This window comes from Rattus rattus, chromosome 2 (assembly GCF_011064425.1).
Source record: "Rattus rattus isolate New Zealand chromosome 2, Rrattus_CSIRO_v1, whole genome shotgun sequence".
NCBI lineage: Eukaryota > Metazoa > Chordata > Mammalia > Rodentia > Muridae > Rattus > Rattus rattus.
Window position 1 is genome coordinate 206,528,151 of NC_046155.1, and position 16,289 is coordinate 206,544,439.

The 16,289-nt window shown below is 36.1% G+C and overlaps 1 protein-coding gene across 1 annotated transcript in view; it reads right to left on the reverse strand.

The window, feature by feature from the left end:
- Positions 1-16,289, reverse strand: part of Nkain2 (sodium/potassium transporting ATPase interacting 2) — a 1,206,208-nt gene that overhangs the window by 681,033 nt on the left and 508,886 nt on the right. The window lies entirely within an intron of this gene.

The following is a 16,289-nucleotide window of genomic DNA, read 5'->3' on the forward strand; positions in this document are numbered from 1 at the left end:
GGGAGGCAGGAACCTGGGAGGGAGAAAGGAGAATGAGGGAAAAAAGCAGGGCAGGATCAAGTATGGGAAGAAACAGGTAGAAGTCCTGAGGGTCAGGAAAATGAATAAAAATATGTAGCAGCGGGAGATGGGGAACTGGGGGTAACTACTAGAAAGTCCCAGATGCTACAAAAGTAAGAGGCTCCCAGGACTCAACTGGGATGACATTAGGCGAAATGTCCCAAAACAGGGAGAGAGAACCTGTAGAGACCATCTCCAGTAGATAGGCACAGGCTCCATTTGAGGGATGGGGCCACCCACACATCTTAACTTTTTGAATCCAGAATTTTTCCTGTCCAAAGGAAACCCAGGGATAATAAATGCAGCAGAGACTGAAAGAAAGGTCATTCAGAGACTGCCTAATTTAGGGATCCAGACCTCACACTATTGATGATGCCAAGAAGTACTTGCTGACAGGACACTAGTATAGCTGTTCCCTGAGAGGCTCTGCAAGCATCTGATTAATACAGATGTGTATACTCACAGTCAACCATGTGACTGAGACCGGGGAACCCACTGGAAGAGTTAGGGGAATGACTGAAGAAGCTGAAGGGGATTACAACCACACAGGAAGAACAACAGTATCAAATAACCGGAACACCCTCCCTCCTTAGAGCTCCCAGGGAAGAAAATGCCAACCAAAGGGTACACATGGATGTATACTCCATGTCTCCAGATACATATGTAGCAGAGGATTGCCGTATCCAGCATCAATGGGAGGACCTTGGACCTGTGGAGGCTTGATGGTTCAGAGTAGTGGATGCTAGAGGGGTGAGGTGGGAGTGGGTGGGTGGGTGGAGGAGTACCCTCTTAGAGACAAAGGGGAATATGAGGGATAGGGGATTATAGAGGGGAGACTAGGAAGGGGGATACCATTTAAAATGTAAATAAATATAATAATAAATTTTTTAAAAAAGGAAATGTTGCCATGGTCAGGTCAAAAACATCACCCAGATGAAAAGATTGCTTTGAAGTGTTTTTTATTTGTTTTTAATTTCCTGACTTTTTTCAAAATTATCAAGGTTAGAAATAGATTTCATCCATTTTGCATTTCAGTGCTGAAGGTAAATGTGTGGTGAGATCAGTACCATAGCATTTCCTTACTGTGGGGGGAAACAGATACATTTTAATAACCTGAATTATGAAATGGAAACCAAGGAATCATTTCTGTGGTTTTAGTTTTTTGTGCACCTAAACAATTATTAGCAGTTACTACATTCTCAGATGTGAACATTTCTGTCCTAGTGTCTAAATAACACTGTGGGGAAACAGGAAACCCACCATTTGTAAGCTCCCCTTCCCCCATTTGAGTCCCCATCCCCACAACCTCTTGTCTATGGAAGTACAGAAAAGACTTTATACATCACTAGGAAGTTCTCCATTCTGTGTTTACTCCGTCAGGTTCGCTTAAAGGGCTTGGTATGAAGATCCTCACTAACTCAACAGGCAGAGGCATGGTTCTCACAGGAACCAGTGGACTCCCTGAAAACCTTAACATTAAGGAGCCTTGGAGCCTCTCTCCAAGAGATGATGATTGTGTATAGTACCTCTGCCTATTTGAGAGGAAATTTTGATTTTTCTGTTTTAAAAAGAGAGTTTTAATATGACCTTCCTAAATCTACAGCTCGACATCTTTTTACCCTTCCTTATTTACAAAGAAACATACAAACCTATAACTTCCAAAGTCAAACAAGAAATAACACATAATCATCCCATTAGTTGCTGAGAAAGCCTTTGGAAAAATTCAATACCCCTTCATGATATAAGTCTTGGAAAGCTCAGGAATTCAAGGTCCACACCTAAACATAGTAAAAGCAATATATAGTAACCAGTACCCAACACCAAGCTAAATGTAAAGAAACTTGAAGCAATCCAACTAAAATCAGGGACTGGACAAGGCTGTCCACTTTCTCCCTACCTATTCAATATAGTACTAGAAGTCCTAATCAGAGCAATCAGACAACAGAAAAGATGTCAAATGAATACAAATTGGAAAGGAAAAAGTCAAAATACCACTATTTGCAGATGATATGCTAGTATACTTAAGTGACCCCCAAAATTCCACAAGAGACCTCTTACAGCTGATAAATAACTTCAGCAAAGTGGCTCAATATAAAATTAACTCAAATAAATCGGTAGCCCACTTCTACTCAAAGAATAAACTAGGATAGAAAGAAATGAGGAAAACAACACACTTCACAAAAGCCACAAATAATAATAAAATACCTTGCTGTGACTCTAACCAAGCAAGTACATGATATGTATGACAAGAACATCAAGTCTCTGAAGAAAGAAATCGATTTCAAAGTTTAAAAGAAACCCCATGCTCATGGATTGGCGGGATTAATATAGTAAAAATTGCCATCTTGCTGAAAACAATCTATAGATTCAAAGTAATTAACATCAAAATTCCAATTCACTTCTTCATAGAGTTAGAAAGAGCAACTTGAAAATTTATATGGAATAACAAAAGAATAAGGTAGGGAAAACTATTTTCAACAATAGAAGAATTTCTCGGGGAATCACCTTCCCTGACCTCTAGCTATATGATAGAACAATAGTGATAATATATGGTATTGGTACAGAGACAGGCAGGTAGATCAATGGAATAGAATTAAAGATCCAGAAATGAACCCCTACACTTATGGTCACTTGATCTTTGACAAAGGAACTAAAACCATCCAATAAACACAGACAGTATTTTCTACAAATTGTGCTGGTTCAACTGGCTGTTCCATGTAGAAGAATGCAAATTGATCCCTACTTATCTCCTTGGAAAAGGCTCAAGTCCACATGGATCAAGGACCTCAACATAAAACTAGACACACTGAAACTACTAGAAGAGAAAGGGGGTAAGAGCTTCAAACCCACAGGCACAGGGGAAATTTTTCTGTACAGGACACCAAAGGCTTATGCTCTAAGGTCAAGAATCAACAAATGGGACCTCATAAAATTGCAAAAAAAAACTTCTGTAAGGCAAAGGACACCATCATTAGGACAAAACAGCAACTAGCAGATTGAGAAAAGATTTTTACCAATTGAACACCTGATAGTAGGCTAATATCTAATATATACAAAGTACTCAAGAAGCAAGACTCCAGAAAATCAAATAATCCCACTAAAAAAATATGGGCACAGGGCTAAACAAAGAATTTTTCACCTGAGGATTACTGAATGGCTGAAGAAATGTTCTGAAAGCGCTTAAAGAAATGTTCAACATTCTTAGTCATCAGGGAAATGCAAATCAAAACAACCCTGAGATTCCACCTCACACCAATCAGAATGGCTAGATCCAAAACTCAGGTGACAGTAGACGCTAGCAAGAATGTGGAGAAATAGGAACACTCCTCCAGTGCTGGAGGAATTTTGCTGGTACAACAACTCTGAAAATCATTCTAGCAGTTCATCAAAGAATTGGACATTGTACTACTTGTGACCTAGCTATAACACTCCTGGGCATATACCCAAGAGATGCTCCAACATATAACAAGGACACATGCTCCACTATGTTCATGCATCCTTATTTATAATAACCAGAAGCTGGAAAGAACCCAGATGTCCATCAACAGAGGAATGGATATAGAAAATGTGGTACATTTACTCAGTGGAGTACTACTCAGCTATAAAAAACTATGACAACATGAAATTCTTAGGCAAATGGATGGAACTTGAAAATATCATCCTGGCTTAGGTAACCCAATCACAAAAGAACACACATGGTATGTACTCACTGACCAGCTCATATCCCAAAAGCTCAGAATATCCAAGATACAATTCAAAAACCACATGAAGCTCAAGAAGATGGAAGACCAAAATGTGGTTGCTTCACACCTTCTTAGAAGAGAAAACAAAAATACTCACAGGAGCAATTTGATTATTTTAAGTTCAATTTGGTGGATCCTGTCCTTCAATCTTGAATATCTCAACAAAGCATCTTGAGAAATAAACTTTAAGCATAAGTCACTTTTCTCCATCCATGTCAGGCATAAATACAGAAATCTTATACCTCTGTAGTTGTCAACAACAGTCTGCAGGAATACTGAAGCTAAACAGTGAAATTGAAGAGATATACCCGGCACAAATGAAGAGTAGCACTGGAAGAAATCAGGCCATTCACATAACAGCAGGATAAGGGGTATGTGGTATATACAGATAATAATGTGATACTCACTTAAAGTTTTATATATTAATGGACTTTGCAGCCCTGGAACTTTAATGATTGGAGAAGTTAAAATGCCCACATAGGAAAATGCCATGGATGTTACACAGAAAAAGTAGAAATCACTTGTTCCAAGGAAATGAATAGAAGAAAAAGTAATGCTTAAGCTGTCATTAAGTTTCATTCTGAATTTCAAACCAGAACAATGCATAAAATGTAAGCTATATTCTAGTCATTTGGAAGTACTTTCAAATGTTCAGTCCAGGAATACCCCTGCAGCTGTACCTGAATTTCATTCTGTAGCCAACAATAATGTTCAAAATGGTAAGAGGGCATGCATAAACCACACAAGAATATGGCTTCTGAATGCTTCACTCATATTTTCTGCCTATTTTTTTTTGTAGTAGAATATACAGTGTCTTGATACAGATACTGAAAGAGGAATTTGGTAAACCAGTGTTTACTTAAATATAAGATCCAAGATCCAGTAAGATTGCAGAAGAAATATACAGTTTTAACTGCTTAGATTGATGCAATAATGGGACATAGAGAATATCCAGACAAAAGATTTCAGAGTAATAGAGGAATCCTCAGCGGGCAACGTTATGTTTCCACTTTCTAAAAAGAGATCTCAAACTCCTAATTATCCCTGCAATTTAGGAGAGTATACATTCTGTGGTGTATATTAAGTGAATTTGTCTATAGTGGTAAATGGTTTCAGCAATGTCTCAAAAGTACACAACTTCATTCAGGGGAAAATGAGATTAGTATCTACATTACAAAGATCATTAAGGGAGTTTTTTTTCTTTTATTGGATATTTTTTATTTATATTTCAAATGTTATTCCCTTTCCCACTTTCCCCTCTCCCATCCTCTCCCCTTTTTCTATAAGGGTGTTTCCCTCCCCATCCACCCCTTTTCCTGTCCCCCACCCATGACATTCCTGTACACTGTGGGTCCAACTTTGGCAGGACCAACGGTTTCTCATTCCATTGTTGTCCAACAAGGCAGAAGTTTTATCGGTGATTTTTCCACATAGTTAAGAGATTTGAGAAATGTAAATATTAGTAAGTCTTTACTGTTGTTCTTTAAGCTCAGAAAGTGAGATGCACTCAGTTTGAGACTCAGCAGTGCATGAACACATGCAAATGGTACCAAAACATGATTATAGCCTTGGGCAACTTTGGTTGGAAATCATGTGCGGCTCATGTTTACAGAACTATGTTCTTTGCAAGAACAGGAGTTAACACCAGATGTAAATTAGTGATTTTTGATATCATGATAGCTGAAAGAGGACAGAGAGTGTATATACATAGTTACCATATATTATCTTATTCACAGGAATCAGTTGTCATAGAAGAAAGAAGAAAAGACAAGCACTTTATCGAGCTTCTTAATAAAACCAACAAGATATGTTGAGGTCATTTAATTTCATTGATGTCAGGTGTGCTCAGAGAAATTAAAACACCATCCTTGAGTTGCCATACTGAAAATATTTTACATGTAGACATTGCCATAATATTTAGTACTGCCATTCATTAGGAATCATAAAATTATTCCTAACATTTTTGGTCGCAATCACTGTTTAGTAAATTAGTGTTCTATTGTAAGTGACAGAAAGCAATACGGTATTATTGACTTTGTGTCTGTTTGACTGAGCTAATACAAAGCACATGGTGAATCACTGTGTCTCTGAGGAGAAGTTACTTTCTGTGACTTTGTGTTAATGTATGTAATATGTATAATATTGAAGCATATGATACATACATTTATAGAGAGATCCCCACATAGTGTCCTAGAACTTTAGTTGGTGATTATCTCCTAACAGTTTTGTCTGGTTTTATTGTCTCTAGTCATTGCCCAAAATTCAAAATTAGGGCTAGGATTATAGTTCAACTGCTAAGAAGTATTTCTTTGCGAACCTGAGAACAAGAGTTAAGATCTTCAGTACCAAGTAAAAGTCCAGCATGCATCCTAAGCTTCACAAAACATCCAAGGTCAGAACATAGTCCTGCAGCCACTTGGCTTTGGACTAGATTGAACAGTCTGAGATAAGTAGACAGAGGGCAAAATGGACAAGATACACCCCTTAATGCCTACTGCATGAGAAAGAGAGAAACTGGTTTATGGATGGTTATTAAGAACATCTATCCCACCAACGTGGCTGTAGTTGAAAAAGAGTTGACCCACATGATGGATTCTTTTCATGCTGTGTAGGATATTTTTTTTTGTTTTCTGTAGTCCACCTGGCCATCCCTTCTGAATCCAAGCAGCACATGCTTAGGGTAGACATTTTGGGGGCCATTGGGGACCTTTTTTATCCTCTGTAAAAAGCTCTCAACACATTCAGAATACAATACTGAAAGTGAAGGGAAAAGGGGCTTTAGATAAAATGGTAACAATGCCAACTTCAAATGTTTAAACACCACTTCCTCTGAAAATGTAACTTTTGATGTCCATCCAAACCCTAACCCCATCATCTCACAGCAATTTCTCAAAACAATGGTAAGCAATCGAGATTTCTCTAAGTCCCAATTTCCTAGTTTCACGAGGAGATCATTTAAAAACTGCAGCTTCTCCCACAAAGTTCATCAGGAAAACCCTTATCAGTTTCTTACTGTATGGCATCTTTAAAAATATAAATTCTGTAAAAAGTGAGTTTAAATGCAGGAAAACATTCCATCTTTAAAAATTACTTAAACCCAACTGGCACCTTTAAAAGAAAAAAAAAGAGGTAGGCAATTGACTTCATCATAGTCAAGTAAATGACAGGTCCAGTCAAGCAGAGGTTTAACTGTAGAGCACAGATAACGTGTTCTTGTGCTCGGAGTTCCCAGATGAGTCAGAGTCTCCAGAACCACTGACAAGATGTCTGCAGATGCAGCACAAGATGACCCAAAAAACTGACAACTAGTTCATTTCGAAGACAGTTGGGCAATCAGAATGCATCCTGCAAGTGAAATGAGTCCCCAGCCTTGAAAGGTCAGCTTCACAGCATTTGGTGATAGACAGATGCATTTGGAGACTACACAGTAAAAAGAATATCACTCAAGAGCAGCTTTGAAGTATGCTCAGAGGATTTCTTCATTTAGTGTCATTCTGTCCAGCTTTATACAATGAAATTCAACAATGAATCAGAGAATCCAATAATTTAGAGGTAAAAATCCTTCAATGAAGTTACTCTTTAAAATTAGCTTCAGAGACACATGAAACATGTTAGAAAAATCCAAAATAAGACAACTGAAAATTTTGCATAACGGATTTGTTAGCTCTGTGGCCATGAAAAACAAATTTCAGATATTCTGAAAAGGTTGCTTATGTTCTAGAGAAATCCATCTCTTGCTGATTTGTTCAGTTAGGAGAGCAAACTAGGAGGTAAATGACTGTGATCTCACATATAGTTACTTTTCTCATAAAAGACAGAATGGCATGCGAAGGAGTCAGTACAGATTCACGGCGATACAAAAGAATGAAATAGTTCATGACAAGGAATTATATGTAAACAAAAGCTCTAGAAAATAGATGAGTTGTCAAAGATTTTGTCAGTGTAAGGCAAAAAGAGAGTGGACATGTGAACAAAGTGCTGTAGAGAAAATTACTAAGATCATTAAATAGCTGTGGTGTTTAAAACACTTGGTCCTAAGGAGGTCTTTAGATGATTCCAGGAAATATTTATTTTCTAACTGTATTTCAACTATTCCAGGCCACAGTATAAATCACTAAATTTTTCCTTTCTGAAGAATGCTTAGTTGAAAGCACTTGAAAGGTGAAGACAAGATATCAATATCAATTCAGAAAAAGTAATTTACTAAAAGTAGAAGATAGCTATTTAAGAAAATAACATGCTTTAAAGTAAGTATTGCTCGTGAAGGGAAGATGGGTGAGGACCAGGGAATATTAGTAGAAGAACATATTCAAATTAAAGTTTAATGAATTAACATAAAATAAATGTTGCTCACAAAATATGTATTATTCTCAATAAATGAAGATAAATATGAAAATATGGTCAAGACAGTTTGTCAAGAGCTAATAGCAATGATACAATCAAAAACAAAGTACTTTATGTTTAATCTGACAGACTTAATGGAAAATCTTGCTAGTTACATTTTCTTGGATATGATAATGAATACAACATATCTATGGACACAATAGTAAACAATATTTTGAGGGGTTTTCTTTATAAATAATACCCATTAAAATAAGAAAAGTAGGAAATTTCTCTATCAAAAGTAGTAAAACAGAAAAGCTGTAATATTATCAGAGGTGAGAGTATGATTCAGGCCAGCCTCAGTTACATATTCAGTTTGAAGCAAGCCAGAACTACTAGGATAACCCAGTTCAAATAATAAAATAGTTCAAATAATAAGTGGTGTTACTAACAGATGCTCATATAAAAGAAAATCTGGTGTTACATATAAAATTAAGAAGAAAAATACATTCATATGTCCTAAATGTTGAATAAAAGAGTAACCAAAATAGTTGAAATGGTTTAGTAAGTATATTTTATAGTATGCAATTGCAGATAAATATAAATGTCAAATGTTAATTTTGAGAACTATACAATGAAATATAATCATAATTATCCCCATCACCCACAAAAATTCTTCCTATATCTGTAATATGCCTTTTCCAAACTCCATGTTTTTTTAAAAAGTCCAGCTAGTGCTAGTTATATGTGCATAGGTGTAAGGTTATTAGTAGAACATTAGAAACCTACAAGTTTGTACATCCACAGATCCAATGTAGATGCCTCCTTAGAAATGGTTGAGGCTCTGCCTTCTAAATAGTTGTCTTATATCTATAGTCCTCTTGTCCCCATATTCTGGGTCAAAGACCCTACTTCCTGTAATGGGCAGTGTCAAAGAAGAAATACCTAACAAGTCAAAGCACCAAGAATAAGGACCTGAGGACTTGGATGTAAAGAAGGAAAGGAGGCAGAAAGAATGTGAAACCAGAGACTGGGGAGAGATTATGAAATGATCTTTGTTGTTTATGACCTGTTCAATTCATTCATGAACTCACAACCACACATGTGGTTTTCTGTATATCATCTGTATGAAATCAAGTCAGAAGAAACCCTAGCACATATAGGGAAAATAGTTTTTAAACCACATACATAATGAAATTGTAAAGCTACATTCCAGATGAACAAAAGGTTAAGTTAAAATAATTAACCAATAAGACACAAGGAAACATCAGTATTTAACTTTTATATATTTCATTATCTCCCGAGGATAGCAACAGTTTGATGTTGATGTTGAGGTTGATGATTATGATGATAATAATAATCATGATCATGGTGATGCTTATGAGTGTATACCTGTTGTCCATATATTGTTTCATTCTCAATAGTACTTAGACTTTGGTCTTTTCAGTGCAGAGTCTACAGGGCCTGGAAGGCAGAATGTTATGTAGCAATGTGTGCATAATCAGAGAACAAATTGGCACATGTATGTATGAATAAGTGTAAAATGGGTAAACTCTATCCTCAGACATGTGAGTGCATTGTAGAAATCAGAATAGAATAATACAAGGTTTTGACAAGTCAAAAATGCAACCCTAATGTTATTGTGTCCTTAAATAATTGTGGTTTCACTTCAATTCATTCCATTCAACGAACATTATTTATAGTTATAATAATCCAAAAATATTAAGTAGGAAATTCTAAAAATCAACAAATCATGTGGTTTAAAAAGGCATTTCTTTCTGCGTAGCATGATGAATAACATGTCATTTTACTCTATCTCTCCTAGATTATGAGTCATCCATTAGTCCAGCTGTATGACTGTTAGTCCTATAATAACTACTTACATTATCAGACTGAATGATGACCTCTGATAATGCTTGTGTTTAACTGTTCCCTATTCTCTTAAATAAGGACAGAAATGCTGACAATTCCAGTATAATGAAGTGAAACTTCCTGTACTCCCTTCAAAGGAAAAAAGGATCTCCTCATCAACTTAATGGGTAAAAATCTTTCATGGTACTAGGATTTTCTCTTATCTGTAGTCTCAGGTTTCTCCTAGTATCTTTGTATGTGTGCTCTTAAAACAGGGTGAAATAAGGGTATCTATCTTAGCAAACAAAATATAATTGATTTGACCCAATAACAAATGAATATACAAAAATGTTCCCCTAAAAATACGAAAAACAAATTAACAAAAACAAAGACAAAAAACAAAACATGGCCATTCTCAGCATTGAATCATGAGGTGGAATCTTCTTAGCCATCTGCTTTATATCAATACTTTGAGAAACCTTTATGATTCATAATGAATAACACAGATATGTTACTACACAGTTATTCACTGGAGATTAATAGCAGATAGGCAACATGCATTCTAGATTCTTAAAATTAATCAAACTACTACAGTACATAGTAGGGTTTAACTAGGGTTTGTCACATGGTGTTTCCAACAGAAAATATGGAGTCCTTCTCTCCTTTAAACAATTGTCCAGAAGTGACAATTCTTAACAGTACTTTATGTAAGCACTGAGTATCATTATGTTTAATTAATGTTCTATTAAAAAATACCAGGGTCTCAAATTATACAGTATGGGCTAACTGGAGATCCATAAACTCTGATAGGACAGACAGTCATGTTTTGAGTGATACAAGGAAACACAGAGGTATATATGATTTTGCTTGCCCAGTTAGCTAGTGAGCTATCAAAGCACTGACATGTTCGTTTTCTACAAAACCATTAAGTCTGTTCTTACCAGCCAGCACATCATTGTCTATGAAGATATAGGCTAGATATTTGCTGCAGTTAATTCTCAGTTATAGGTTTTAGTCAAACTTTTCGGTATAATTACAATCAATACCATGCATATCTTACAAGATATATCTAAGATTACAATGTGTACAGAATAGGAACGTTTACTAGTAAAATATGTTAAGACTTCTGGCATACACTAATTCTAAATTTAAAGAATGAAATGAGATACTCTTACATCTTTAGTGCAAATAATACATCAAATATGTTAATAAAATGCTTACAGAAGCCATGAAAATGGGTCAGTGGGTGAAAACTGTCTCAAAGGTTGATGACCTGAGTTCAGTCCCCACTCAAATGGATCTCAGAGTTCCTTCAAAGAATACTGGATTCTGCTATTGCTTTTGCTTGCACACTAAGACTCTATGGTAAGAACTTATTCCTGAAGACAAGAGCTGCTTTGGTCATAGGACATGGGTTCAAGCTGACATTAACCTAGAATCTTCATCTTTACTCTTATGGGGTAGCGTTCATCATGTTGGGAGGTGATAAAAAGGCTGCTGGGGAAGAAAAGCCATTGGCACTCTTAATAGCTGTGAATGCTACAAGCTTTGTGACAGCCAGCCAGATAATATTTAGACATCTGTACAATACTAGGAGTGTGCTATGATGGTAACCAACTACTTTCTCATTGTATTTACGATCTTTGCCACAAGCCATATCTCATTTTTATCTGTTAACTGAGCCAAGAACTGTGGCTTGGTAGGTCATAGGTACTAGGGAAGAACTGTTATGCTGCTAAATAGGCATAATATCACTCTGCCCTCTTAACTACCCATCTTCATACACAGAGACTGATGTAGCTCTTAATTTTCATCAGAGAAGCATGTTTTGCAGTAGTTAGTAATTAATATGGAGACATAAGTGGAATGATTGACCAACTCTACATTGGACTTTTATGTCACAAGCTGCCCTTTCAAAGCAAAAGCAGAAGGAATATCTATCAATAAATACAATGAAAAATATTTATGGTATATTTAAAAGTAAACAGAATTAATGAGAAATGAGAAAGCCAAAATCAAATTATGACTCAAAATGATCTATATTAAAATGGTTGTGGGAAGTTTCTATTAGGTATTGTTTAATGACTGCATATGCCTGTAATCCCAGCTCTTAGATTGACATAGAATGATTGTTCAGAAAGCTATGTAGGTTAATGTCTATATGTAAGTGAGGGCTGGTACAAATTAGGTCAAGGCCCATGATTGGACAGTAAAAAGTAAGGTGGGAAAAAAGCTTTTGTAAGGCAGGAGAGAAGGGGAAGGAGAGGAAATCAGGATGGAGATGGAGGACGACCCAGATCTAGGTAGTTCTAAATGGCCCTAGGTATTTATGTATATTTCTTAAGAGATGGATTTCTATAGGTCACATTATCTTATCTAGGTGGGTGGTTTATATCTTTATCATTTGGATGGGAGTTTATTGTGTCAATATATTATGGATTGAGAATATAACATAGAAATATAATATGGATTGAGAATTTAACATAGAAATATGATTCTTGGCTCACAGTTTGTTGAGTCTTAATTTTACCAGGTAGCTGGAACCAGAGAGTTCATGGCTAATAGAGAGAGCTGCTGAGAGAAATACTAACCAGAGATTAATTATGGTTAGTTCCATTTGGCCTGCCCATGCTGAAACTAACTCTAGGGCCAGTGTGGCAAGGTGCCATTCTGGAACAGCTTGTGGACCACCTGGGGCTGAGAGTACTTGGGGGCAGAGTGGATCCACTGATTTAAAAGTACCCTGCAGTGCCATGTGGCCTTACTGGTGCCAGTGCTAGCATGGGATAAAAGGTTCTGCCCTTTTTTAATATTTACCACAACAAAGCTGAGGCCTCTATTGCCTTTATAATGTAAGATGCACTATTCAAATACAAAAACATACCTTCAACAAATGTACATACTTCCAAACATTGAATATAGAAAGAGACTAGAAGAAGATAAGAAAATGATTTTGGTTTACTCTACACCCAATTTTATGAGCTGCTTTAAAAAAATTTAAATTAAATTTTATTTCAGATAATAGTTATTAACTACACAGATTATTTTTAAAACTGCATTGCAAAAATACAAAGAGATTTAAAAATAAGCATCTAAGTTGTGGAAATGTAAGAATTTTGAGTAACACATACTAAAACTCTTAGTTACTAATGTGAGACCACAAAGTAGCTTCTCATATGATGAATGACTCATATTAGTGCAGAAATACATATTTCTTTGAGAATAATCTGCATTCACAATGTTACATTAGTATATTTATTTAGCACTACAGGCCAAACTCATTAAACATGTATTTTTTTTTGTCCTTTTCCTAGTCCTATGGAAAAATACTTATTTTTGCAATGGCTTCATATTATTATTTATATTCTTAATTTGATTCCTTTTCCAGATGCTTTGCTACTAATCTATACTGATTGTCTCCAACATAGGAAGCACAAATTTTCAATATTTTGACTACTGTAAGTTTTCCAGAAACCTTCATTTTGCTAATGTGTCTTTGTAGCTATTTGTTTTGTAAAAGCAAGAAAGTAGTTGAACACAGAATAATAATTTCTCAAAATAACCTCGAGAAATACACATATTTTAAAGGGAGGCAACATCATTACAAGTATTCCATTCTCACCAAAAAAGAAAAGAATAGAGAGAAATCATTTGATGAAGGTACACTACTTGAGTGGATTATGCTGCTCCCAGAAGCCAACAGTTATTAAACACGAATCACACTGCCTAATGTGAGCTTTATGAGTTGTTGGTCATGAAGGCATCAGATGCAACCAAAAATATACAGACTATAGCCATTGCTTTTGGTTGCCTACCCAAAACTGCCCATAAGACCATAATGGAAAGATATTATTTATTTTGGCTATAGGACACAGAAAAACAAACCAAGTGCCCTCTTTCATGGTTAGTGTCCATTGCACGAGAGAATACAGTACTGGCTTCTGGAAGAGGACAGTCATTGTACACTTAACAGATATGGGCTTGACATGCTGCAATGCTGAATTAGCAGATGGTGAATTATCAGATAGGTTTTGCTAACTGGTACAAGGATGGCATAGTTAAATGAAGCTTTCTCACTGAATATGGGTCACATTGCACACGAGGTGATGTGTTCCTGATCTTGGAAACCTGGTCAAATGCCACTGGCTAGGCCACTCGTGGGTACTAGGAGGAATATTACTAGCATTGTTTTGTTAAACGTACATGTTGTTAACATGCCTCCTAATAATTTATGTTTGTATCCATAGATGGGCAATTGGCCAGAAAAGTTTTGGTTGCAGTATGCAGAAGTTAACTCAGGGATTCAAACCTGATCAACTGCTGAGAGTAAATGGCTTTTAAGTGCTCAGCCCTAAACATGACATTGATGTTACTCCTAGACCAAGAAACACAAGAGGGAGAAAAAAATGAATGTAAGAGGAGGGAGGTAGGGAGATGTGTTGTATAAAGTGTTTTCTGCGATTGATACAATCATTGAATTCATGAATTCTTGTCAGCTGAAGTTATCTGCCACCAGTCTCTGCATGTTTGGGCCCTTCAACACTTTATCTTTTATGAGATAATGGTTCATTGGGCACAACTCCTCCTTAGAATTTGCAAGAGTTCAACCGCTTGCTAGAGATGAGGAATCACTTTCATACAGGTGGTGGACAAGTTGCACAAGCTCTCATGTATGCTCATGCAAACAATCTAATTAAACTCACTGGCATGGGCACACATTCACACATCCATAAATACACACACACACACACACACACACACACACACACACACACACACACATATGCACACAGACATACACACACACCTATAGAAAAACGATGTTATATAAAAGAAAAAAAGGAAGAAAATCAGCTGGAGAGGGAAACAATGAAAGCTATGAAGGTCAATCTAATAAAAACAATCTACATATTTGTATGAAATTGTCAAAATAGGCAATAGTATCTTAACTTAGTGTCATACCCTCCTGGGCAACCCCAGTGGTTGCCCCCTGCTGAGCCTTGCTGATGCATATTGAAGCCTTTTGTTCCTAACAAAGGAACACCCTGACCTTTCTGTACACCTCTGCACTAACATCTTTCCTGTCAGGTTTAATTTCGGTTTCTGTTTTCCTGCTGAGAATGTAAACTCATTTTTCCATTGTGCTTCCACTCAGTGGGCTTGGGGTATATAGTCTGTGAACCTCAATAAAGCTTTGACATTCTCTTAACATGAATGACCCGAGTATGTGTTTTTATTTTCTTAAACCTTGCAGGCCTATGCTAGGTTCTTAGTACCAAGGCAGTATGGGCGCAATGAAATTAAGCATAAACATTTTTTTACTCTTCCACAGAACAGTTTTTAGGAGATGTAGATCTCTACCTAGCTACATATAACATGTCCTTTCTCAGAGCATGCTCCTAGATTTATGGACTATGGGCTTCTCTGAATTCCTAAGCAAAGTATTAGTCCCCTTGGATCTGTCTTTCACTATGTTCTTGCCTCAGTTCCAGTGAGCTGTGTCTCTGCTCAGGAGTACAGAACAGGTCAACCAAGGGCATACTTTATGAGAAACAAGTTTCCTGAAACTTGAGAAGCCCTGTTGCTGTGGGCTCAGTGAGGCAGCTCTTCAGATGTAATAACATAGACACTGTGACAAATTAGTGTTTACATTTAAAATAAGTCACTATATATTTATCCTTTGTCAAAAATAGAAAAAGAAGGCAAAGGTTAAACTTGGGAAAAAACCCCACATTAATAAAGTGTGATAGCTAAAGTCTGAAACATATTCAAAGTAAAAAGAAAAAAAATGCTGCTTGAGTTCCCATAGCAACTGAAACAGTTGAATTTCAGCTTTTATGTGAAGTAAGTTTAACTTGAATTTGAATTTAAATTACATCCTCTGAGTCAAAATGAGAATTTCAGGAAACACAGAGACAATGTTTCAGAGTATTCTAGCTTCCAACTAATTCAATTACTATCCCTAAAGTGCACTGAAATTTTCACATCAATAGTATATTTGTTTTTAGTGACTTTAAGGTATGTATATTTAATTTTGAAATAAAATTATTTAAAATGAGAAAACAATCTTACTATATTTTCTTAATTGAGAGGACACAACTTCATAATTTAGAGTAATAGGATCATGGTTCTGTTTGTGATTATAGGAAAACATTTGCCCAATGTGCAATTAATGAATATGCAACACAGTTATAACCATTATCAAGCTTAATTACTACTGACAGTCTGAAACTATGAAAATAAACACATGATGTAAGATTATGCTATCCTTAAATGGAGATATACTTCATTTGTAGGACTTCTGTAGCATGC